Source organism: Engystomops pustulosus, chromosome 6 (assembly GCF_040894005.1).
Source record: "Engystomops pustulosus chromosome 6, aEngPut4.maternal, whole genome shotgun sequence".
NCBI classification, from domain to species: domain Eukaryota; kingdom Metazoa; phylum Chordata; class Amphibia; order Anura; family Leptodactylidae; genus Engystomops; species Engystomops pustulosus.
The window spans coordinates 179,242,218-179,267,666 of record NC_092416.1 but is presented as its reverse complement, the minus strand read 5'-3'; the positions used below and the strand labels follow the sequence as shown (position 1 = coordinate 179,267,666).

At 41.0% G+C, this 25,449-nt stretch overlaps 12 non-coding genes across 12 annotated transcripts; 6 read left to right on the top strand and 6 right to left on the bottom strand.

Annotated features, from left to right (window-relative positions):
- Positions 1 to 1,578: 1,578 nt before the first annotated feature.
- On the bottom strand, positions 1,579 to 1,685 carry LOC140066508 (U6 spliceosomal RNA). Its single transcript, XR_011848349.1, has one exon. It is a non-coding gene; the product is annotated as a U6 spliceosomal RNA (small nuclear RNA).
- Positions 1,686 to 2,582: 897 nt separating this feature from the next.
- LOC140066442 (U6 spliceosomal RNA) lies at positions 2,583 to 2,689 on the top strand. The gene has a single exon (XR_011848285.1). It is a non-coding gene; the product is annotated as a U6 spliceosomal RNA (small nuclear RNA).
- Positions 2,690 to 5,573: 2,884 nt separating this feature from the next.
- Positions 5,574 to 5,680, bottom strand: LOC140066507 (U6 spliceosomal RNA). Its single transcript, XR_011848348.1, has one exon. It is a non-coding gene; the product is annotated as a U6 spliceosomal RNA (small nuclear RNA).
- A 902-nt stretch (positions 5,681 to 6,582) lies between these two features.
- Positions 6,583 to 6,689, top strand: LOC140066441 (U6 spliceosomal RNA). The gene has a single exon (XR_011848284.1). It is a non-coding gene; the product is annotated as a U6 spliceosomal RNA (small nuclear RNA).
- Positions 6,690 to 9,573: 2,884 nt separating this feature from the next.
- Positions 9,574 to 9,680, bottom strand: LOC140066506 (U6 spliceosomal RNA). Its single transcript, XR_011848347.1, has one exon. It is a non-coding gene; the product is annotated as a U6 spliceosomal RNA (small nuclear RNA).
- A 903-nt stretch (positions 9,681 to 10,583) lies between these two features.
- On the top strand, positions 10,584 to 10,690 carry LOC140066440 (U6 spliceosomal RNA). Its single transcript, XR_011848283.1, has one exon. It is a non-coding gene; the product is annotated as a U6 spliceosomal RNA (small nuclear RNA).
- A 2,884-nt stretch (positions 10,691 to 13,574) lies between these two features.
- LOC140066555 (U6 spliceosomal RNA) lies at positions 13,575 to 13,681 on the bottom strand. The gene has a single exon (XR_011848396.1). It is a non-coding gene; the product is annotated as a U6 spliceosomal RNA (small nuclear RNA).
- Positions 13,682 to 14,583: 902 nt separating this feature from the next.
- Positions 14,584 to 14,690, top strand: LOC140066439 (U6 spliceosomal RNA). The gene has a single exon (XR_011848282.1). It is a non-coding gene; the product is annotated as a U6 spliceosomal RNA (small nuclear RNA).
- Positions 14,691 to 17,573: 2,883 nt separating this feature from the next.
- Positions 17,574 to 17,679, bottom strand: LOC140066569 (U6 spliceosomal RNA). The gene has a single exon (XR_011848410.1). It is a non-coding gene; the product is annotated as a U6 spliceosomal RNA (small nuclear RNA).
- Positions 17,680 to 18,580: 901 nt separating this feature from the next.
- Positions 18,581 to 18,687, top strand: LOC140066438 (U6 spliceosomal RNA). The gene has a single exon (XR_011848281.1). It is a non-coding gene; the product is annotated as a U6 spliceosomal RNA (small nuclear RNA).
- Positions 18,688 to 21,568: 2,881 nt separating this feature from the next.
- On the bottom strand, positions 21,569 to 21,675 carry LOC140066559 (U6 spliceosomal RNA). Its single transcript, XR_011848400.1, has one exon. It is a non-coding gene; the product is annotated as a U6 spliceosomal RNA (small nuclear RNA).
- Positions 21,676 to 22,577: 902 nt separating this feature from the next.
- LOC140066435 (U6 spliceosomal RNA) lies at positions 22,578 to 22,684 on the top strand. The gene has a single exon (XR_011848279.1). It is a non-coding gene; the product is annotated as a U6 spliceosomal RNA (small nuclear RNA).
- The last annotated feature ends 2,765 nt before the right edge of the window (positions 22,685 to 25,449 follow it).

Genomic DNA, 25,449 nt, shown 5'->3' with positions numbered 1-25,449 from the left:
CTATCAAAATAAAATAACGGGTTCTCACTGCGTTTAACCCCATAACAAAAAATTGCGGCCAGAGTCGAAAATGGCACTTTTTTGCCATTTCAAAAAATATTAAAAATTCTTTAAAAAGTGATCAAAAGGCTGTCATGGTAGCATTGAAAATGTCATCAAAAGTCGCAAAAAAATGACACCACCCACAGGTCCATACACAGAAATATGAAAAAGTTATTAGCGCCAGATGCAAAAATACTTTTTTTTTTTTGTACAGGAGGTTTTAATTTTTGTAAATGTATGAAAACATTATAAAACCTATACAAATTTGTAATCCCTGTTATCGTACTGACCCAAAGAATAAAGTAGACATGTTATTTGGGGCGCACAGTGAAATCCGTAAAATCCAAGCCCACAAGAAAATGGTGTAAATGTGGGTTTTTATTTACCAATTTCACTGCATTTGGAATTTTTTTCCCGCTTCCCAGTACATGGCATGGAATATTCAATACCATTACTATGAAGTGTAATTTGTTATGCAGAAAACAAGCCGTCACGCAGGTCTTTACATGGAAAAATAAAAAAAGTTATAGATTTTTGAAGGTGAGGAGTGAAAAATAGAAATGAAAAAACAAAACAGGGCTAGGTCGTTATGGGGTTAATTATCCATCACCACACAAAAAATTATCTTAATCAGGATCAAAAAACTTTATGATCCCCAAGTGTGTACAAATAAAATGTGCAGGTCTTTTAGCAAAAAATAAGACCTCAAACTAAGGCTATATTCACACGAATGTATGGGGGGCGTATATACGGCCGACGTATATATGGGCGATATACGTCCCCCATACATCACAATGGGCTCACGGCACCCAACAGGCGGGCAGCGGCCATCTGAATGTAGCCTAAGAAAAAAATCCCTTTTGATTTGGTGTGGCTGTAAAGTGTATTGACCTAGAGAACTTTTTAAAATGTTATTTAGGTTTGATGATAATGGCGGAATATTTTTATTAAAAAACCACGTCAGATTTGCGCTCTTTCTTTAAATCCGCTGTTTTGGTGGGAAAACTGGCATTAACGTGGAAAAAGAGTGCAGAGAAAGGGTTAAAATATCAACAATGAATTTCCCATCAACAAATCTGTGGCGCAAACCTCACACAAACGCACCCCAAGACCTCACATTTAGGCGGATGAGTTTGAAATACAATTTTGGGGAAAAGCCAGGGGCAGATGTGGCGCGCAGTTTGTGTACATGATACAGGGTCGCTCACATGACATGTAAAAACTTACTTTCTGAGGTAAAATCATGAGGTAAATAATGTATTATTGTACAAAATGGTGTCTATCGCAAAACCGTAACGATTTATTACCTAAATAATGAAAAAACTGTATGAAGCACGGTGCCGACATGAGAAATTGGTGCAAAATATGTTACAGTCTCGCTCACATGATGTGTAAAAACCTACTTTCTGAGGTAAAATCTTGAGGTAAATAATGTATTATTGTACAAAATGGTGTCTATAGCAAAAACTTAGCGATTTATTACCTTAATAATGAAAAAAACTGTATGAAGGACGGCGCAGACACGAGAAATTGGTGCAAAATATGGAACGCTTCACGAATTTGCGTGTCATCCTTGCGCAGGGGCCATGCTAATCTTCTCTGTATCGTTCCAATTTTAGTATATGTGCTGCCGAAGCGAGCACGGACCCCTGGCCTCCCCCATCAGTATATATAGTCCCCGGAGGGGGGGAGTTATACATTATGGAGAGATCTTCTTCAGGATTTACACCAGGAACCTATAATATATGACAACCCTCATTCTATAACGTTTCTATAGTTTCTTCATTTATTATCGGGCAACTTATAGGTAACGGGGATATGGGATATTCAACGCTGTGACACCAGAAGATGCAAATTTGCCAGTCCCAGAGGATCCTGGGAGAAGAGGCGGGTCAATCGAGGAAAAGTGGGAAGGACCTGATACCTGAAGGACCTGAAGGACCCCAGGACAGACACCTATGACTTATTCATACCCCAAACCCGAAAATGAAAGCCTCAGAAAAACCCTATGAGCTAATAGTAATAATAATACAAACCCCAGTACAGACCCCAAATCACATCTGAACAAATACATATCCTAGACCAGACCCTCTAAATAAACAGCAGAATATAGACCCCAAACTACAGATAACAAGACCCGTCAGAGTCTCAGAGTCCGAAATAACTGCAGCCCCCGGATGAGATAACACAGTATTCAGACCGGACCCTGGAAACCACAGACCCAACAAAGGGAAACAAGGGAATGTTTGGGGTTTCCCTTTGTTTTTACCTTTTTCCCGCCCTTTTTACAAGACAAAGACCGGTGCTCCCAGCATCCTCTGGGGCTATTTATCTATTTTGCATATTCTGTTTAATACGTTTGTGTCGTTTTATTTGCACTTTTATATTTTTTTAAGAAGGAAAACTCTAGACAGTTGTGGAGAATGAGAGTTATGATCCAATGAAGATGATGGGTGTAATGTATATAGAGCGACCTCTCCATAATGTATAACTCCCCCCCTCCGGGGACTATATATACTGATGGGGGAGGCCAGGGGTCTGTGCTCGCTTCGGCAGCACATATACTAAAATTGGAACGATACAGAGAAGATTAGCATGGCCCCTGCGCAAGGATGACACGCAAATTCGTGAAGCGTTCCATATTTTACAGCATTGATGAGGAAAAAGCTTTAATCCAAAGTCTATACGGACTGACTGGAGAGGTACAAATGCTTAGGGTCTGTTCACATTGAGGATTGTGCTACAGATTTCCCGTCACCCTCTTTGAAGTCTATAGGAGGCCATTGTGTCTGCCAGTTTCCACATGAAGTTACTCGCCCTATATCCCGAGCAGAATCAGCGAGGATTCCTCTCACAATATGGGGAATGCCAGACACATTGATAATTAATGCCAAGTGAATGCAGCCTTAACCCCTTCATGACCGCCGTGATGACTTTTACAAAGATGTATCAGAAGAAGATTGCAGGACATCGGGTTCTGCTGGTACCGGGCCGTGTTCTCACAGCCAAACCCTGCCACTAACACCTGGGATCAGGATCATATCCCGGGTGTTTAACCCCATCACCCCCCTCCCTGCAGCAACGATCATGGCGTGCCAATGGTGTCGCGCAGCAGTCGCGCAGAAGGACCCTAGGATTTCCTATAGGATAGCTGTCTTGATGGGTGTCTGTTAAAGATAATATTAAGCAGCATAGTACATTATATAAGAGTTCAGTCAGTGCCCTCTCACAAAGCAAATAAAAAACCCACAAAAAACGCCCACCCCCCAAAAAAAAACAAAAAGTAAAACCACACACATTTTGTACCTCCAAATTTGTACCAACCCAGACTACAAACCTACAATAGTTTTGATCCCGTATGCCAAAAAACGGGAAAAAAAAAGATGCCCAAATTTACATTTTTAACCCTTTACCGACATGTGACGTAATAGTATGTCACATGCCGTAATAGTATGTCACATGCCGGCCTCACAGGCTGAGCCCTCTCCATAGCCAGTAAGTCTTTGTTGCATATTGCAGCAAAGACTTATCGGTAACACCCACGGTCGGTGCTGGCAAAGCTTCGGGCGGCTTCAAAAAAATGGCAGCAAATGGGAGCCGCCATCTTGCCGAGGATTGTTTCTCCCCATGACGTCATCGAGGAGCGGCGATCTGTCGCCATGCTGAGTCTGTCTTGTTTTAACCCTTTCATTACAATGTGCCCTCAGCACATAGTAATGAATGAGGAGGAAAATCCCGATATACTGCCATACTGTACTATGGCAGAACATGATGGGATAGATCAGACAACCTCTTGTTAAAGTACCCTAGGGAGTCTGAAAAAAAAAGTAAAAAAAAAAAAATGATAATAAAAAAACCTAAAAGTTCTAATCACCCCCCTTTCCCTAGAGCTGATATAAATAATCAGTAAAAATCATAAATACATTAGGTATTGCTGTGTCAGAAAATGCCCGATCTATCAAAATAAAATAACGGGTTCTCACTGCGTTTAACCCCATAACAAAAAATTGCGGCCAAAGTCGAAAATGGCACTTTTTTGCCATTTCAAAAAATATTAAAAATTCTTTAAAAAGTGATCAAAAGGCCGTCATGGTAGCATTGAAAATGTCATCAAAAGTCGCAAAAAAAATGACACCACCCACAGGTCCATACACAGAAATATGAAAAAGTTATTAGCGCCAGATGCAAAAATCCTTTTTTTTTGTACAGGAGGTTTTAATTTTTGTAAATGTATGAAAACATTATAAAACCTATACAAATTTGTAATCCCTGTTATCGTACTGACCCAAAGAATAAAGTAGACATGTTATTTGGGGCGCACAGTGAAATCCGTAAAATCCAAGCCCACAAGAAAATGGTGTAAATGTGGGTTTTTATTTACCAATTTCACTGCATTTGGAATTTTTTTCCCGCTTCCCAGTACATGGCATGGAATATTCAATACCATTACTATGAAGTGTAATTTGTTATGCAGAAAACAAGCCGTCACGCAGGTCTTTACATGGAAAAATAAAAAAAGTTATAGATTTTTGAAGGTGAGGAGTGAAAAATAGAAATGAAAAAACAAAATAGGGCTAGGTCGTTAAGGGGTTAATTATCCATCACCACACAAAAAATTATCTTAATCAGGATCAAAAAACTTTATGATCCCCAAGTGTGTACAAATAAAATGTGCGGGTCTTTTAGCAAAAAATAAGACCTCAAACTAAGGCTATATTCACACGAATGTATGGGGGGGCGTATATACGGCCGACGTATATATGGGCGATATACGTCCCCCATACATCACAATGGGCTCACGGCACCCAACAGGCGGGCAGCGGCCATCTGAATGTAGCCTAAGAAAAAAATCCCTTTTGATTTGGTGTGGCTGTAAAGTGTATTGACCTAGAGAACTTTTTAAAATGTTATTTTGATTTGATGATAAAGGCGGAATATTTTTATTAAAAACCACGTCAGATTTGCGCTCTTTCTTTAAATCCGCTGTTTTGGCGGGAAAACTGGCATTAACGTGGAAAATGAGTGCAGAGAAAGGGTTAAAATATCAGCAATGAATTTCCCATCAACAAATCTGTGGCGCAAACCTCACACAAACGCACCCCAAGACCTCACATTTAGGCGGATGAGTTTGAAATACAATTTTGGGGAAAAGCCAGGGGCAGATGTGGCGCGCAGTTTGTGTACATGATACAGGGTCGCTCACATGACATGTAAAAACTTACTTTCTGAGGTAAAATCATGAGGTAAATAATGTATTATTGTACAAAATGGTGTCTATCGCAAAACCGTAACGATTTATTACCTTAATAATGAAAAAACTGTATGAAGCACGGTGCCGACATGAGAAATTGGTGCAAAATATGTTGCAGTCTCGCTCACATGACATGTAAAAACCTACTTTCTGAGGTAAAATCTTGAGGTAAATAATGTATTATTGTACAAAATGGTGTCTATAGCAAAAACTTAGCGATTTATTACCTTAATAAAGAAAAAAACTGAACGAAGGACGGCGCAGACATGAGAAATTGGTGCAAAATATGGAACGCTTCACGAATTTGCGTGTCATCCTTGCGCAGGGGCCATGCTAATCTTCTCTGTATCGTTCCAATTTTAGTATATGTGCTGCCGAAGCGAGCACAGACCCCTGGCCTCCCCCATCAGTATATATAGTCCCCGCGGAGGGGGGGAGTTATACATTATGGAGAGATCTTCTTCAGGATTTACACCAGGAACCTATAATATATGACAACCCTCATTCTATAACGTTTCTATAGTTTCTTCATTTATTATCGGGCAACTTATAGGTAACGGGGATATGGGATATTCAACGCTGTGACACCAGAAGATGCAAATTTGCCAGTCCCAGAGGATCCTGGGAGAAGAGGCGGGTCAATCGAGGAAAAGTGGGAAGGACCTGATACCTGAAGGACCTGAAGGACCCCAGGACAGACACCTATGACTTATTCATACCCCAAACCCGAAAATGAAAGCCTCAGAAAAACCCTATGAGCTAATAGTAATAATAATACAAACCCCAGTACAGACCCCAAATCACATCTGAACAAATACATATCCTAGACCAGACCCTCTAAATAAACAGCAGAATATAGACCCCAAACTACAGATAACAAGACCCGTCAGAGTCTCAGAGTCCGAAATAACTGCAGCCCCCGGATGAGATAACACAGTATTCAGACCGGACCCTGGAAACCACAGACCCAACAAAGGGAAACAAGGGAATGTTTGGGGTTTCCCTTTGTTTTTACCTTTTTCCCGCCCTTTTTACAAGACAAAGACCGGTGCTCCCAGCATCCTCTGGGGCTATTTATCTATTTTGCATATTCTGTTTAATACGTTTGTGTCGTTTTATTTGCACTTTTATATTTTTTTAAGAAGGAAAACTCTAGACAGTTGTGGAGAATGAGAGTTATGATCCAATGAAGATGATGGGTGTAATGTATATAGAGCGACCTCTCCATAATGTATAACTCCCCCCCCCCTCCGGGGACTATATATACTGATGGGGGAGGCCAGGGGTCTGTGCTCGCTTCGGCAGCACATATACTAAAATTGGAACGATACAGAGAAGATTAGCATGGCCCCTGCGCAAGGATGACACGCAAATTCGTGAAGCGTTCCATATTTTACAGCATTGATGAGGAAAAAGCTTTAATCCAAAGTCTATACGGACTGACTGGAGAGGTACAAATGCTTAGGGTCTGTTCACATTGAGGATTGTGCTACAGATTTTCCATCACCCTCTTTGAAGTCTATAGGAGGCCATTGTGTCTGCCAGTTTCCACATGAAGTTACTCGCCCTATATCCCGAGCAGAATCAGCGAGGATTCCTCTCACAATATGGGGAATGCCAGACACATTGATAATTAATGCCAAGTGAATGCAGCCTTAACCCCTTCATGACCGCCGTGATGACTTTTACAAAGATGTATCAGAAGAAGATTGCAGGACATCGGGTTCTGCTGGTACCGGGCCGTGTTCTCACAGCCAAACCCTGCCACTAACACCTGGGATCAGGATCATATCCCGGGTGTTTAACCCCATCACCCCCCTCCCTGCAGCAACGATCATGGCGTGCCAATGGTGTCGCGCAGCAGTCGCGCAGAAGGACCCTAGGATTTCCTATAGGATAGCTGTCTTGATGGGTGTCTGTTAAAGATAATATTAAGCAGCATAGTACATTATATAAGAGTTCAGTCAGTGCCCTCTCACAAAGCAAATAAAAAACCCACAAAAAACGCCCACCCCCCCAAAAAAAACAAAAAGTAAAACCACACACATTTTGTACCTCCAAATTTGTACCAACCCAGACTACAAACCTACAATAGTTTTGATCCCGTATGCCAAAAAACGGGAAAAAAAAAGATGCCCAAATTTACATTTTTAACCCTTTACCGACATGTGACGTAATAGTATGTCACATGCCGTAATAGTATGTCACATGCCGGCCTCACAGGCTGAGCCCTCTCCATAGCCAGTAAGTCTTTGTTGCATATTGCAGCAAAGACTTATCGGTAACACCCACGGTCGGTGCTGGCAAAGCTTCGGGCGGCTTAAAAAAAATGGCAGCAAATGGGAGCCGCCATCTTGCCGAGGATTGTTTCTCCCCATGACGTCATCGAGGAGCGGCGATCTGTCGCCATGCTGAGTCTGTCTTGTTTTAACCCTTTCATTACAATGTGCCCTCAGCACATAGTAATGAATGAGGAGGAAAATCCCGATATACTGCCATACTGTACTATGGCAGAACATGATGGGATAGATCAGACAACCTCTTGTTAAAGTACCCTAGGGAGTCTGAAAAAAAAAGTAAAAAAAAAAAAATGATAATAAAAAAACCTAAAAGTTCTAATCACCCCCCTTTCCCTAGAGCTGATATAAATAATCAGTAAAAATCATAAATACATTAGGTATTGCTGTGTCAGAAAATGCCCGATCTATCAAAATAAAATAACGGGTTCTCACTGCGTTTAACCCCATAACAAAAAATTGCGGCCAAAGTCGAAAATGGCACTTTTTTGCCATTTCAAAAAATATTAAAAATTCTTTAAAAAGTGATCAAAAGGCCGTCATGGTAGCATTGAAAATGTCATCAAAAGTCGCAAAAAAAATGACACCACCCACAGGTCCATACACAGAAATATGAAAAAGTTATTAGCGCCAGATGCAAAAATCCTTTTTTTTTGTACAGGAGGTTTTAATTTTTGTAAATGTATGAAAACATTATAAAACCTATACAAATTTGTAATCCCTGTTATCGTACTGACCCAAAGAATAAAGTAGACATGTTATTTGGGGCGCACAGTGAAATCCGTAAAATCCAAGCCCACAAGAAAATGGTGTAAATGTGGGTTTTTATTTACCAATTTCACTGCATTTGGAATTTTTTTCCCGCTTCCCAGTACATGGCATGGAATATTCAATACCATTACTATGAAGTGTAATTTGTTATGCAGAAAACAAGCCGTCACGCAGGTCTTTACATGGAAAAATAAAAAAAGTTATAGATTTTTGAAGGTGAGGAGTGAAAAATAGAAATGAAAAAACAAAAAAGGGCTAGGTCGTTAAGGGGTTAATTATCCATCACCACACAAAAAATTATCTTAATCAGGATCAAAAAACTTTATGATCCCCAAGTGTGTACAAATAAAATGTGCGGGTCTTTTAGCAAAAAATAAGACCTCAAACTAAGGCTATATTCACACGAATGTATGGGGGGGCGTATATACGGCCGACGTATATATGGGCGATATACGTCCCCCATACATCACAATGGGCTCACGGCACCCAACAGGCGGGCAGCGGCCATCTGAATGTAGCCTAAGAAAAAAATCCCTTTTGATTTGGTGTGGCTGTAAAGTGTATTGACCTAGAGAACTTTTTAAAATGTTATTTTGATTTGATGATAAAGGCGGAATATTTTTATTAAAAACCACGTCAGATTTGCGCTCTTTCTTTAAATCCGCTGTTTTGGCGGGAAAACTGGCATTAACGTGGAAAATGAGTGCAGAGAAAGGGTTAAAATATCAGCAATGAATTTCCCATCAACAAATCTGTGGCGCAAACCTCACACAAACGCACCCCAAGACCTCACATTTAGGCGGATGAGTTTGAAATACAATTTTGGGGAAAAGCCAGGGGCAGATGTGGCGCGCAGTTTGTGTACATGATACAGGGTCGCTCACATGACATGTAAAAACTTACTTTCTGAGGTAAAATCATGAGGTAAATAATGTATTATTGTACAAAATGGTGTCTATCGCAAAACTGTAACGATTTATTACCTTAATAATGAAAAAACTGTATGAAGCACGGTGCCGACATGAGAAATTGGTGCAAAATATGTTGCAGTCTCGCTCACATGACATGTAAAAACCTACTTTCTGAGGTAAAATCTTGAGGTAAATAATGTATTATTGTACAAAATGGTGTCTATAGCAAAAACTTAGCGATTTATTACCTTAATAATGAAAAAAACTGAACGAAGGACGGCGCAGACATGAGAAATTGGTGCAAAATATGGAACGCTTCACGAATTTGCGTGTCATCCTTGCGCAGGGGCCATGCTAATCTTCTCTGTATCGTTCCAATTTTAGTATATGTGCTGCCGAAGCGAGCACAGACCCCTGGCCTCCCCCATCAGTATATATAGTCCCCGCGGAGGGGGGGAGTTATACATTATGGAGAGATCTTCTTCAGGATTTACACCAGGAACCTATAATATATGACAACCCTCATTCTATAACGTTTCTATAGTTTCTTCATTTATTATCGGGCAACTTATAGGTAACGGGGATATGGGATATTCAACGCTGTGACACCAGAAGATGCAAATTTGCCAGTCCCAGAGGATCCTGGGAGAAGAGGCGGGTCAATCGAGGAAAAGTGGGAAGGACCTGATACCTGAAGGACCTGAAGGACCCCAGGACAGACACCTATGACTTATTCATACCCCAAACCCGAAAATGAAAGCCTCAGAAAAACCCTATGAGCTAATAGTAATAATAATACAAACCCCAGTACAGACCCCAAATCACATCTGAACAAATACATATCCTAGACCAGACCCTCTAAATAAACAGCAGAATATAGACCCCAAACTACAGATAACAAGACCCGTCAGAGTCTCAGAGTCCGAAATAACTGCAGCCCCCGGATGAGATAACACAGTATTCAGACCGGACCCTGGAAACCACAGACCCAACAAAGGGAAACAAGGGAATGTTTGGGGTTTCCCTTTGTTTTTACCTTTTTCCCGCCCTTTTTACAAGACAAAGACCGGTGCTCCCAGCATCCTCTGGGGCTATTTATCTATTTTGCATATTCTGTTTAATACGTTTGTGTCGTTTTATTTGCACTTTTATATTTTTTTAAGAAGGAAAACTCTAGACAGTTGTGGAGAATGAGAGTTATGATCCAATGAAGATGATGGGTGTAATGTATATAGAGCGACCTCTCCATAATGTATAACTCCCCCCCCCCCTCCGGGGACTATATATACTGATGGGGGAGGCCAGGGGTCTGTGCTCGCTTCGGCAGCACATATACTAAAATTGGAACGATACAGAGAAGATTAGCATGGCCCCTGCGCAAGGATGACACGCAAATTCGTGAAGCGTTCCATATTTTACAGCATTGATGAGGAAAAAGCTTTAATCCAAAGTCTATACGGACTGACTGGAGAGGTACAAATGCTTAGGGTCTGTTCACATTGAGGATTGTGCTACAGATTTCCCGTCACCCTCTTTGAAGTCTATAGGAGGCCATTGTGTCTGCCAGTTTCCACATGAAGTTACTCGCCCTATATCCCGAGCAGAATCAGCGAGGATTCCTCTCACAATATGGGGAATGCCAGACACATTGATAATTAATGCCAAGTGAATGCAGCCTTAACCCCTTCATGACCGCCGTGATGACTTTTACAAAGATGTATCAGAAGAAGATTGCAGGACATCGGGTTCTGCTGGTACCGGGCCGTGTTCTCACAGCCAAACCCTGCCACTAACACCTGGGATCAGGATCATATCCCGGGTGTTTAACCCCATCACCCCCCTCCCTGCAGCAACGATCATGGCGTGCCAATGGTGTCGCGCAGCAGTCGCGCAGAAGGACCCTAGGATTTCCTATAGGATAGCTGTCTTGATGGGTGTCTGTTAAAGATAATATTAAGCAGCATAGTACATTATATAAGAGTTCAGTCAGTGCCCTCTCACAAAGCAAATAAAAAACCCACAAAAAACGCCCACCCCCCCAAAAAAAACAAAAAGTAAAACCACACACATTTTGTACCTCCAAATTTGTACCAACCCAGACTACAAACCTACAATAGTTTTGATCCCGTATGCCAAAAAACGGGAAAAAAAAAGATGCCCAAATTTACATTTTTAACCCTTTACCGACATGTGACGTAATAGTATGTCACATGCCGTAATAGTATGTCACATGCCGGCCTCACAGGCTGAGCCCTCTCCATAGCCAGTAAGTCTTTGTTGCATATTGCAGCAAAGACTTATCGGTAACACCCACGGTCGGTGCTGGCAAAGCTTCGGGCGGCTTAAAAAAAATGGCAGCAAATGGGAGCCGCCATCTTGCCGAGGATTGTTTCTCCCCATGACGTCATCGAGGAGCGGCGATCTGTCGCCATGCTGAGTCTGTCTTGTTTTAACCCTTTCATTACAATGTGCCCTCAGCACATAGTAATGAATGAGGAGGAAAATCCCGATATACTGCCATACTGTAGTATGGCAGAACATGATGGGATAGATCAGACAACCTCTTGTTAAAGTACCCTAGGGAGTCTGAAAAAAAAAGTAAAAAAAAAAAAATGATAATAAAAAAACCTAAAAGTTCTAATCACCCCCCTTTCCCTAGAGCTGATATAAATAATCAGTAAAAATCATAAATACATTAGGTATTGCTGTGTCAGAAAATGCCCGATCTATCAAAATAAAATAACGGGTTCTCACTGCGTTTAACCCCATAACAAAAAATTGCGGCCAAAGTCGAAAATGGCACTTTTTTGCCATTTCAAAAAATATTAAAAATTCTTTAAAAAGTGATCAAAAGGCCGTCATGGTAGCATTGAAAATGTCATCAAAAGTCGCAAAAAAAATGACACCACCCACAGGTCCATACACAGAAATATGAAAAAGTTATTAGCGCCAGATGCAAAAATCCTTTTTTTTTGTACAGGAGGTTTTAATTTTTGTAAATGTATGAAAACATTATAAAACCTATACAAATTTGTAATCCCTGTTATCGTACTGACCCAAAGAATAAAGTAGACATGTTATTTGGGGCGCACAGTGAAATCCGTAAAATCCAAGCCCACAAGAAAATGGTGTAAATGTGGGTTTTTATTTACCAATTTCACTGCATTTGGAATTTTTTTCCCGCTTCCCAGTACATGGCATGGAATATTCAATACCATTACTATGAAGTGTAATTTGTTATGCAGAAAACAAGCCGTCACGCAGGTCTTTACATGGAAAAATAAAAAAAGTTATAGATTTTTGAAGGTGAGGAGTGAAAAATAGAAATGAAAAAACAAAAAAGGGCTAGGTCGTTAAGGGGTTAATTATCCATCACCACACAAAAAATTATCTTAATCAGGATCAAAAAACTTTATGATCCCCAAGTGTGTACAAATAAAATGTGCGGGTCTTTTAGCAAAAAATAAGACCTCAAACTAAGGCTATATTCACACGAATGTATGGGGGGGCGTATATACGGCCGACGTATATATGGGCGATATACGTCCCCCATACATCACAATGGGCTCACGGCACCCAACAGGCGGGCAGCGGCCATCTGAATGTAGCCTAAGAAAAAAATCCCTTTTGATTTGGTGTGGCTGTAAAGTGTATTGACCTAGAGAACTTTTTAAAATGTTATTTTGATTTGATGATAAAGGCGGAATATTTTTATTAAAAACCACGTCAGATTTGCGCTCTTTCTTTAAATCCGCTGTTTTGGCGGGAAAACTGGCATTAACGTGGAAAATGAGTGCAGAGAAAGGGTTAAAATATCAGCAATGAATTTCCCATCAACAAATCTGTGGCGCAAACCTCACACAAACGCACCCCAAGACCTCACATTTAGGCGGATGAGTTTGAAATACAATTTTGGGGAAAAGCCAGGGGCAGATGTGGCGCGCAGTTTGTGTACATGATACAGGGTCGCTCACATGACATGTAAAAACTTACTTTCTGAGGTAAAATCATGAGGTAAATAATGTATTATTGTACAAAATGGTGTCTATCGCAAAACCGTAACGATTTATTACCTTAATAATGAAAAAACTGTATGAAGCACGGTGCCGACATGAGAAATTGGTGCAAAATATGTTGCAGTCTCGCTCACATGACATGTAAAAACCTACTTTCTGAGGTAAAATCTTGAGGTAAATAATGTATTATTGTACAAAATGGTGTCTATAGCAAAAACTTAGCGATTTATTACCTTAATAATGAAAAAATCTGAACGAAGGACGGCGCAGACATGAGAAATTGGTGCAAAATATAGAACGCTTCACGAATTTGCGTGTCATCCTTGCGCAGGGGCCATGCTAATCTTCTCTGTATCGTTCCAATTTTAGTATATGTGCTGCCGAAGCGAGCACAGACCCCTGGCCTCCCCCATCAGTATATATAGTCCCCGCGGAGGGGGGGAGTTATACATTATGGAGAGATCTTCTTCAGGATTTACACCAGGAACCTATAATATATGACAACCCTCATTCTATAACGTTTCTATAGTTTCTTCATTTATTATCGGGCAACTTATAGGTAACGGGGATATGGGATATTCAACGCTGTGACACCAGAAGATGCAAATTTGCCAGTCCCAGAGGATCCTGGGAGAAGAGGCGGGTCAATCGAGGAAAAGTGGGAAGGACCTGATACCTGAAGGACCTGAAGGACCCCAGGACAGACACCTATGACTTATTCATACCCCAAACCCGAAAATGAAAGCCTCAGAAAAACCCTATGAGCTAATAGTAATAATAATACAAACCCCAGTACAGACCCCAAATCACATCTGAACAAATACATATCCTAGACCAGACCCTCTAAATAAACAGCAGAATATAGACCCCAAACTACAGATAACAAGACCCGTCAGAGTCTCAGAGTCCGAAATAACTGCAGCCCCCGGATGAGATAACACAGTATTCAGACCGGACCCTGGAAACCACAGACCCAACAAAGGGAAACAAGGGAATGTTTGGGGTTTCCCTTTGTTTTTACCTTTTTCCCGCCCTTTTTACAAGACAAAGACCGGTGCTCCCAGCATCCTCTGGGGCTATTTATCTATTTTGCATATTCTGTTTAATACGTTTGTGTCGTTTTATTTGCACTTTTATATTTTTTTAAGAAGGAAAACTCTAGACAGTTGTGGAGAATGAGAGTTATGATCCAATGAAGATGATGGGTGTAATGTATATAGAGCGACCTCTCCATAATGTATAACTCCCCCCCCCCTCCGGGGACTATATATACTGATGGGGGAGGCCAGGGGTCTGTGCTCGCTTCGGCAGCACATATACTAAAATTGGAACGATACAGAGAAGATTAGCATGGCCCCTGCGCAAGGATGACACGCAAATTCGTGAAGCGTTCCATATTTTACAGCATTGATGAGGAAAAAGCTTTAATCCAAAGTCTATACGGACTGACTGGAGAGGTACAAATGCTTAGGGTCTGTTCACATTGAGGATTGTGCTACAGATTTCCCGTCACCCTCTTTGAAGTCTATAGGAGGCCATTGTGTCTGCCAGTTTCCACATGAAGTTACTCGCCCTATATCCCGAGCAGAATCAGCGAGGATTCCTCTCACAATATGGGGAATGCCTGACACATTGATAATTAATGCCAAGTGAATGCAGCCTTAACCCCTTCATGACCGCCGTGATGACTTTTACAAAGATGTATCAGAAGAAGATTGCAGGACATCGGGTTCTGCTGGTACCGGGCCGTGTTCTCACAGCCAAACCCTGCCACTAACACCTGGGATCAGGATCATATCCCGGGTGTTTAACCCCATCACCCCCCTCCCTGCAGCAACGATCATGGCGTGCCAATGGTGTCGCGCAGCAGTCGCGCAGAAGGACCCTAGGATTTCCTATAGGATAGCTGTCTTGATGGGTGTCTGTTAAAGATAATATTAAGCAGCATAGTACATTATATAAGAGTTCAGTCAGTGCCCTCTCACAAAGCAAATAAAAAACCCACAAAAAACGCCCACCCCCCAAAAAAAAACAAAAAGTAAAACCACACACATTTTGTACCTCCAAATTTGTACCAACCCAGACTACAAACCTACAATAGTTTTGATCCCGTATGCCAAAAAACGGGAAAAAAAAAGATGCCCAAATTTACATTTTTAACCCTTTACCGACATGTGACGTAATAGTATGTCACATGCCGTAATAGTATGTCACATGCCGGCCTCACAGGCTGAGCCCTCTCCATAGCCAGTAAGTCTTTGTTGCATATTGCAGCAAAGACTTATCGGTAACACCCACGGTCGGTGCTGGCAAAGCTTCGGGCGGCTTAAAAAAAATGGCAGCAAATGGGAGCCGCCATCTTGCCGAGGATTGTTTCTCCCCATGACGTCATCGAGGAGCGGCGATCTGTCGCCATGCTGAGTCTGTCTTGTTTTAACCCTTTCATTACAATGTGCCCTCAGCACATAGTAATGAATGAGGAGGAAAATCCCGATATACTGCCATACTGTACTATGGCAGAACATGATGGGATAGATCAGACAACCTCTTGTTAAAGTACCCTAGGGAGTCTGAAAAAAAAAGTAAAAAAAAAAAAATGATAATAAAAAAACCTAAAAGTTCTAATCACCCCCCTTTCCTTAGAGCTGATATAAATAATCAGTAAAAATCATAAATACATTAGGTATTGCTGTGTCAGAAAATGCCCGATCTATCAAAATAAAATAACGGGTTCTCACTGCGTTTAACCCCATAACAAAAAATTGCGGCCAAAGTCGAAAATGGCACTTTTTTGCCATTTCAAAAAATATTAAAAATTCTTTAAAAAGTGATCAAAAGGCCGTCATGGTAGCATTGAAAATGTCATCAAAAGTCGCAAAAAAAATGACACCACCCACAGGTCCATACACAGAAATATGAAAAAGTTATTAGCGCCAGATGCAAAAATCCTTTTTTTTTGTACAGGAGGTTTTAATTTTTGTAAATGTATGAAAACATTATAAAACCTATACAAATTTGTAATCCCTGTTATCGTACTGACCCAAAGAATAAAGTAGACATGTTATTTGGGGCGCACAGTGAAATCCGTAAAATCCAAGCCCACAAGAAAATGGTGTAAATGTGGGTTTTTATTTACCAATTTCACTGCATTTGGAATTTTTTTCCCGCTTCCCAGTACATGGCATGGAATATTCAATACCATTACTATGAAGTGTAATTTGTTATGCAGAAAACAAGCCGTCACGCAGGTCTTTACATGGAAAAATAAAAAAAGTTATAGATTTTTGAAGGTGAGGAGTGAAAAATAGAAATGAAAAAACAAAAAAGGGCTAGGTCGTTAAGGGGTTAATTATCCATCACCACACAAAAAATTATCTTAATCAGGATCAAAAAACTTTATGATCCCCAAGTGTGTACAAATAAAATGTGCGGGTCTTTTAGCAAAAAATAAGACCTCAAACTAAGGCTATATTCACACGAATGTATGGGGGGCGTATATACGGCCGACGTATATATGGGCGATATACGTCCCCCATACATCACAATGGGCTCACGGCACCCAACAGGCGGGCAGCGGCCATCTGAATGTAGCCTAAGAAAAAAATCCCTTTTGATTTGGTGTGGCTGTAAAGTGTATTGACCTAGAGAACTTTTTAAAATGTTATTTTGATTTGATGATAAAGGCGGAATATTTTTATTAAAAACCACGTCAGATTTGCGCTCTTTCTTTAAATCCGCTGTTTTGGCGGGAAAACTGGCATTAACGTGGAAAATGAGTGCAGAGAAAGGGTTAAAATATCAGCAATGAATTTCCCATCAACAAATCTGTGGCGCAAACCTCACACAAACGCACCCCAAGACCTCACATTTAGGCGGATGAGTTTGAAATACAATTTTGGGGAAAAGCCAGGGGCAGATGTGGCGCGCAGTTTGTGTACATGATACAGGGTCGCTCACATGACATGTAAAAACTTACTTTCTGAGGTAAAATCATGAGGTAAATAATGTATTATTGTACAAAATGGTGTCTATCGCAAAACCGTAACGATTTATTACCTTAATAATGAAAAAACTGTATGAAGCACGGTGCCGACATGAGAAATTGGTGCAAAATATGTTGCAGTCTCGCTCACATGACATGTAAAAACCTACTTTCTGAGGTAAAATCTTGAGGTAAATAATGTATTATTGTACAAAATGGTGTCTATAGCAAAAACTTAGCGATTTATTACCTTAATAATGAAAAAAACTGAACGAAGGACGGCGCAGACATGAGAAATTGGTGCAAAATATGGAACGCTTCACGAATTTGCGTGTCATCCTTGCGCAGGGGAATGCTAATCTTCTCTGTATCGTTCCAATTTTAGTATATGTGCTGCCGAAGCGAGCACAGACCCCTGGCCTCCCCCATCAGTATATATAGTCCCCGCGGAGGGGGGGAGTTATACATTATGGAGAGATCTTCTTCAGGATTTACACCAGGAACCTATAATATATGACAACCCTCATTCTATAACGTTTCTATAGTTTCTTCATTTATTATCGGGCAACTTATAGGTAACGGGGATATGGGATATTCAACGCTGTGACACCAGAAGATGCAAATTTGCCAGTCCCAGAGGATCCTGGGAGAAGAGGCGGGTCAATCGAGGAAAAGTGGGAAGGACCTGATACCTGAAGGACCTGAAGGACCCCAGGACAGACACCTATGACTTATTCATACCCCAAACCCGAAAATGAAAGCCTCAGAAAAACCCTATGAGCTAATAGTAATAATAATACAAACCCCAGTACAGACCCCAAATCACATCTGAACAAATACATATCCTAGACCAGACCCTCTAAATAAACAGCAGAATATAGACCCCAAACTACAGATAACAAGACCCGTCAGAGTCTCAGAGTCCGAAATAACTGCAGCCCCCGGATGAGATAACACAGTATTCAGACCGGACCCTGGAAACCACAGACCCAACAAAGGGAAACAAGGGAATGTTTGGGGTTTCCCTTTGTTTTTACCTTTTTCCCGCCCTTTTTACAAGACAAAGACCGGTGCTCCCAGCATCCTCTGGGGCTATTTATCTATTTTGCATATTCTGTTTAATACGTTTGTGTCGTTTTATTTGCACTTTTATATTTTTTTAAGAAGGAAAACTCTAGACAGTTGTGGAGAATGAGAGTTATGATCCAATGAAGATGATGGGTGTAATGTATATAGAGCGACCTCTCCATAATGTATAACTCCCCCCCCCTCCGGGGACTATATATACTGATGGGGGAGGCCAGGGGTCTGTGCTCGCTTCGGCAGCACATATACTAAAATTGGAACGATACAGAGAAGATTAGCATGGCCCCTGCGCAAGGATGACACGCAAATTCGTGAAGCGTTCCATATTTTACAGCATTGATGAGGAAAAAGCTTTAATCCAAAGTCTATACGGACTGACTGGAGAGGTACAAATGCTTAGGGTCTGTTCACATTGAGGATTGTGCTACAGATTTCCCGTCACCCTCTTTGAAGTCTATAGGAGGCCATTGTGTCTGCCAGTTTCCACATGAAGTTACTCGCCCTATATCCCGAGCAGAATCAGCGAGGATTCCTCTCACAATATGGGGAATGCCAGACACATTGATAATTAATGCCAAGTGAATGCAACCTTAACCTTCATGACCGCCGTGATGACTTTTACAAAGATGTATCAGAAGAAGATTGCAGGACATCGGGTTCTGCTGGTACCGGGCCGTGTTCTCACAGCCAAACCCTGCCACTAACACCTGGGATCAGGATCATATCCCGGGTGTTTAACCCCATCACCCCCCTCCCTGCAGCAACGATCATGGCGTGCCAATGGTGTCGCGCAGCAGTCGCGCAGAAGGACCCTAGGATTTCCTATAGGATAGCTGTCTTGATGGGTGTCTGTTAAAGATAATATTAAGCAGCATAGTACATTATATAAGAGTTCAGTCAGTGCCCTCTCACAAAGCAAATAAAAAACCCACAAAAAACGCCCACCCCCCCAAAAAAAACAAAAAGTAAAACCACACACATTTTGTACCTCCAAATTTGTACCAACCCAGACTACAAACCTACAATAGTTTTGATCCCGTATGCCAAAAAACGGGAAAAAAAAAGATGCCCAAATTTACATTTTTAACCCTTTACCGACATGTGACGTAATAGTATGTCACATGCCGTAATAGTATGTCACATGCCGGCCTCACAGGCTGAGCCCTCTCCATAGCCAGTAAGTCTTTGTTGCATATTGCAGCAAAGACTTATCGGTAACACCCACGGTCGGTGCTGGCAAAGCTTCGGGCGGCTTAAAAAAAATGGCAGCAAATGGGAGCCGCCATCTTGCCGAGGATTGTTTCTCCCCATGACGTCATCGAGGAGCGGCGATCTGTCGCCATGCTGAGTCTGTCTTGTTTTAACCCTTTCATTACAATGTGCCCTCAGCACATAGTAATGAATGAGGAGGAAAATCCCGATATACTGCCATACTGTACTATGGCAGAACATGATGGGATAGATCAGACAACCTCTTGTTAAAGTACCCTAGGGAGTCTGAAAAAAAAAGTAAAAAAAAAAAAATGATAATAAAAAAACCTAAAAGTTCTAATCACCCCCCTTTCCCTAGAGCTGATATAAATAATCAGTAAAAATCATAAATACATTAGGTATTGCTGTGTCAGAAAATGCCCGATCTATCAAAATAAAATAACGGGTTCTCACTGCGTTTAACCCCATAACAAAAAATTGCGGCCAAAGTCGAAAATGGCACTTTTTTGCCATTTCAAAAAATATTAAAAATTCTTTAAAAAGTGATCAAAAGGCCGTCATGGTAGCATTGAAAATGTCATCAAAAGTCGCAAAAAAAATGACACCACCCACAGGTCCATACACAGAAATATGAAAAAGTTATTAGCGCCAGATGCAAAAATCCTTTTTTTTTGTACAGGAGGTTTTAATTTTTGTAAATGTATGAAAACATTATAAAACCTATACAAATTTGTAATCCCTGTTATCGTACTGACCCAAAGAATAAAGTAGACATGTTATTTGGGGCGCACAGTGAAATCCGTAAAATCCAAGCCCACAAGAAAATGGTGTAAATGTGGGTTTTTATTTACCAATTTCACTGCATTTGGAATTTTTTTCCCGCTTCCCAGTACATGGCATGGAATATTCAATACCATTACTATGAAGTGTAATTTGTTATGCAGAAAACAAGCCGTCACGCAGGTCTTTACATGGAAAAATAAAAAAAGTTATAGATTTTTGAAGGTGAGGAGTGAAAAATAGAAATGAAAAAACAAAAAAGGGCTAGGTCGTTAAGGGGTTAATTATCCATCACCACACAAAAAATTATCTTAATCAGGATCAAAAAACTTTATGATCCCCAAGTGTGTAAAAATAAAATGTGCGGGTCTTTTAGCAAAAAATAAGACCTCAAACTAAGGCTATATTCACACGAATGTATGGGGGGCGTATATACGGCCGACGTATATATGGGCGATATACGTCCCCCATACATCACAATGGGCTCACGGCACCCAACAGGCGGGCACCGGCCATCTGAATGTAGCCTAAGAAAAAAATCCCTTTTGATTTGGTGTGGCTGTAAAGTGTATTGACCTAGAGAACTTTTTAAAATGTTATTTTGATTTGATGATAAAGGCGGAATATTTTTATTAAAAACCACGTCAGATTTGCGCTCTTTCTTTAAATCCGCTGTTTTGGCGGGAAAACTGGCATTAACGTGGAAAATGAGTGCAGAGAAAGGGTTAAAATATCAGCAACGAATTTCCCATCAACAAATCTGTGGCGCAAACCTCACACAAACGCACCCCAAGACCTCACATTTAGGCGGATGAGTTTGAAATACAATTTTGGGGAAAAGCCAGGGGCAGATGTGGCGCGCAGTTTGTGTACATGATACAGGGTCGCTCACATGACATGTAAAAACTTACTTTCTGAGGTAAAATCATGAGGTAAATAATGTATTATTGTACAAAATGGTGTCTATCGCAAAACCGTAACGATTTATTACCTTAATAATGAAAAAACTGTATGAAGCACGGTGCCGACATGAGAAATTGGTGCAAAATATGTTGCAGTCTCGCTCACATGACATGTAAAAACCTACTTTCTGAGGTAAAATCTTGAGGTAAATAATGTATTATTGTACAAAATGGTGTCTATAGCAAAAACTTAGCGATTTATTACCTTAATAATGAAAAAAACTGAACGAAGGACGGCGCAGACATGAGAAATTGGTGCAAAATATGGAACGCTTCACGAATTTGCGTGTCATCCTTGCGCAGGGGCCATGCTAATCTTCTCTGTATCATTCCAATTTTAGTATATGTGCTGCCGAAGCGAGCACAGACCCCTAGCCTCCCCCATCAGTATATATAGTCCCCGCGGAGGGGGGGAGTTATACATTATGGAGAGATCTTCTTCAGGATTTACACCAGGAACCTATAATATATGACAACCCTCATTCTATAACGTTTCTATAGTTTCTTCATTTATTATCGGGCAACTTATAGGTAACGGGGATATGGGATATTCAACGCTGTGACACCAGAAGATGCAAATTTGCCAGTCCCAGAGGATCCTGGGAGAAGAGGCGGGTCAATCGAGGAAAAGTGGGAAGGACCTGATACCTGAAGGACCTGAAGGACCCCAGGACAGACACCTATGACTTATTCATACCCCAAACCCGAAAATGAAAGCCTCAGAAAAACCCTATGAGCTAATAGTAATAATAATACAAACCCCAGTACAGACCCCAAATCACATCTGAACAAATACATATCCTAGACCAGACCCTCTAAATAAACAGCAGAATATAGACCCCAAACTACAGATAACAAGACCCGTCAGAGTCTCAGAGTCCAAAATAACTGCAGCCCCCGGATGAGATAACACAGTATTCAGACCGGACCCTGGAAACCACAGACCCAACAAAGGGAAACAAGGGAATGTTTGGGGTTTCCCTTTGTTTTTACCTTTTTCCCGCCCTTTTTACAAGACAAAGACCGGTGCTCCCAGCATCCTCTGGGGCTATTTATCTATTTTGCATATTCTGTTTAATACGTTTGTGTCGTTTTATTTGCACTTTTATATTTTTTTAAGAAGGAAAACTCTAGACAGTTGTGGAGAATGAGAGTTATGATCCAATGAAGATGATGGGTGTAATGTATATAGAGCGACCTCGCCATAATGTATAACTCCCCCCCCCCTCCGGGGACTATATATACTGATGGGGGAGGCCAGGGGTCTGTGCTCGCTTCGGCAGCACATATACTAAAATTGGAACGATACAGAGAAGATTAGCATGGCCCCTGCGCAAGGATGACACGCAAATTCGTGAAGCGTTCCATATTTTACAGCATTGATGAGGAAAAAGCTTTAATCCAAAGTCTATACGGACTGACTGGAGAGGTACAAATGCTTAGGGTCTGTTCACATTGAGGATTGTGCTACAGATTTCCCGTCACCCTCTTTGAAGTCTATAGGAGGCCATTGTGTCTGCCAGTTTCCACATGAAGTTACTCGCCCTATATCCCGAGCAGAATCAGCGAGGATTCCTCTCACAATATGGGGAATGCCAGACACATTGATAATTAATGCCAAGTGAATGCAGCCTTAACCCCTTCATGACCGCCGTGATGACTTTTACAAAGATGTATCAGAAGAAGATTGCAGGACATCGGGTTCTGCTGGTACCGGGCCGTGTTCTCACAGCCAAACCCTGCCACTAACACCTGGGATCAGGATCATATCCCGGGTGTTTAACCCCATCACCCCCCTCCCTGCAGCAACGATCATGGCGTGCCAATGGTGTCGCGCAGCAGTCGCGCAGAAGGACCCTAGGATTTCCTATAGGATAGCTGTCTTGATGGGTGTCTGTTAAAGATAATATTAAGCAGCATAGTACATTATATAAGAGTTCAGTCAGTGCCCTCTCACAAAGCAAATAAAAAACCCACAAAAAACGCCCACCCCCCCAAAAAAAACAAAAAGTAAAACCACACACATTTTGTACCTCCAAATTTGTACCAACCCAGACTACAAACCTACAATAGTTTTGATCCCGTATGCCAAAAAACGGGAAAAAAAAAGATGCCCAAATTTACATTTTTAACCCTTTACCGACATGTGACGTAATAGTATGTCACATGCCGTAATAGTATGTCACATGCCGGCCTCACAGGCTGAGCCCTCTCCATAGCCAGTAAGTCTTTGTTGCATATTGCAGCAAAGACTTATCGGTAACACCCACGGTCGGTGCTGGCAAAGCTTCGGGCGGCTTAAAAAAAATGGCAGCAAATGGGAGCCGCCATCTTGCCGAGGATTGTTTCTCCCCATGACGTCATCGAGGAGCGGCGATCTGTCGCCATGCTGAGTCTGTCTTGTTTTAACCCTTTCATTACAATGTGCCCTCAGCACATAGTAATGAATGAGGAGGAAAATCCCGATATACTGCCATACTGTACTATGGCAGAACATGATGGGATAGATCAGACAACCTCTTGTTAAAGTACCCTAGGGAGTCTGAAAAAAAAAGTAAAAAAAAAAAAATGATAATAAAAAAACCTAAAAGTTCTAATCACCCCCCTTTCCCTAGAGCTGATATAAATAATCAGTAAAAATCATAAATACATTAGGTATTGCTGTGTCAGAAAATGCCCGATCTATCAAAATAAAATAACGGGTTCTCACTGCGTTTAACCCCATAACAAAAAATTGCGGCCAAAGTCGAAAATGGCACTTTTTTGCCATTTCAAAAAATATTAAAAATTCTTTAAAAAGTGATCAAAAGGCCGTCATGGTAGCATTGAAAATGTCATCAAAAGTCGCAAAAAAAATGACACCACCCACAGGTCCATACACAGAAATATGAAAAAGTTATTAGCGCCAGATGCAAAAATCCTTTTTTTTTGTACAGGAGGTTTTAATTTTTGTAAATGTATGAAAACATTATAAAACCTATACAAATTTGTAATCCCTGTTATCGTACTGACCCAAAGAATAAAGTAGACATGTTATTTGGGGCGCACAGTGAAATCCGTAAAATCCAAGCCCACAAGAAAATGGTGTAAATGTGGGTTTTTATTTACCAATTTCACTGCATTTGGAATTTTTTTCCCGCTTCCCAGTACATGGCATGGAATATTCAATACCATTACTATGAAGTGTAATTTGTTATGCAGAAAACAAGCCGTCACGCAGGTCTTTACATGGAAAAATAAAAAAAGTTATAGATTTTTGAAGGTGAGGAGTGAAAAATAGAAATGAAAAAACAAAAAAGGGCTAGGTCGTTAAGGGGTTAATTATCCATCACCACACAAAAAATTATCTTAATCAGGATCAAAAAACTTTATGATCCCCAAGTGTGTACAAATAAAATGTGCGGGTCTTTTAGCAAAAAATAAGACCTCAAACTAAGGCTATATTCACACGAATGTATGGGGGGCGTATATACGGCCGACGTATATATGGGCGATATACGTCCCCCATACATCACAATGGGCTCACGGCACCCAACAGGCGGGCAGCGGCCATCTGAATGTAGCCTAAGAAAAAAATCCCTTTTGATTTGGTGTGGCTGTAAAGTGTATTGACCTAGAGAACTTTTTAAAATGTTATTTTGATTTGATGATAAAGGCGGAATATTTTTATTAAAAACCACGTCAGATTTGCGCTCTTTCTTTAAATCCGCTGTTTTGGCGGGAAAACTGGCATTAACGTGGAAAATGAGTGCAGAGAAAGGGTTAAAATATCAGCAACGAATTTCCCATCAACAAATCTGTGGCGCAAACCTCACACAAACGCACCCCAAGACCTCACATTTAGGCGGATGAGTTTGAAATACAATTTTGGGGAAAAGCCAGGGGCAGATGTGGCGCGCAGTTTGTGTACATGATACAGGGTCGCTCACATGACATGTAAAAACTTACTTTCTGAGGTAAAATCATGAGGTAAATAATGTATTATTGTACAAAATGGTGTCTATCGCAAAACCGTAACGATTTATTACCTTAATAATGAAAAAACTGTATGAAGCACGGTGCCGACATGAGAAATTGGTGCAAAATATGTTGCAGTCTCGCTCACATGACATGTAAAAACCTACTTTCTGAGGTAAAAT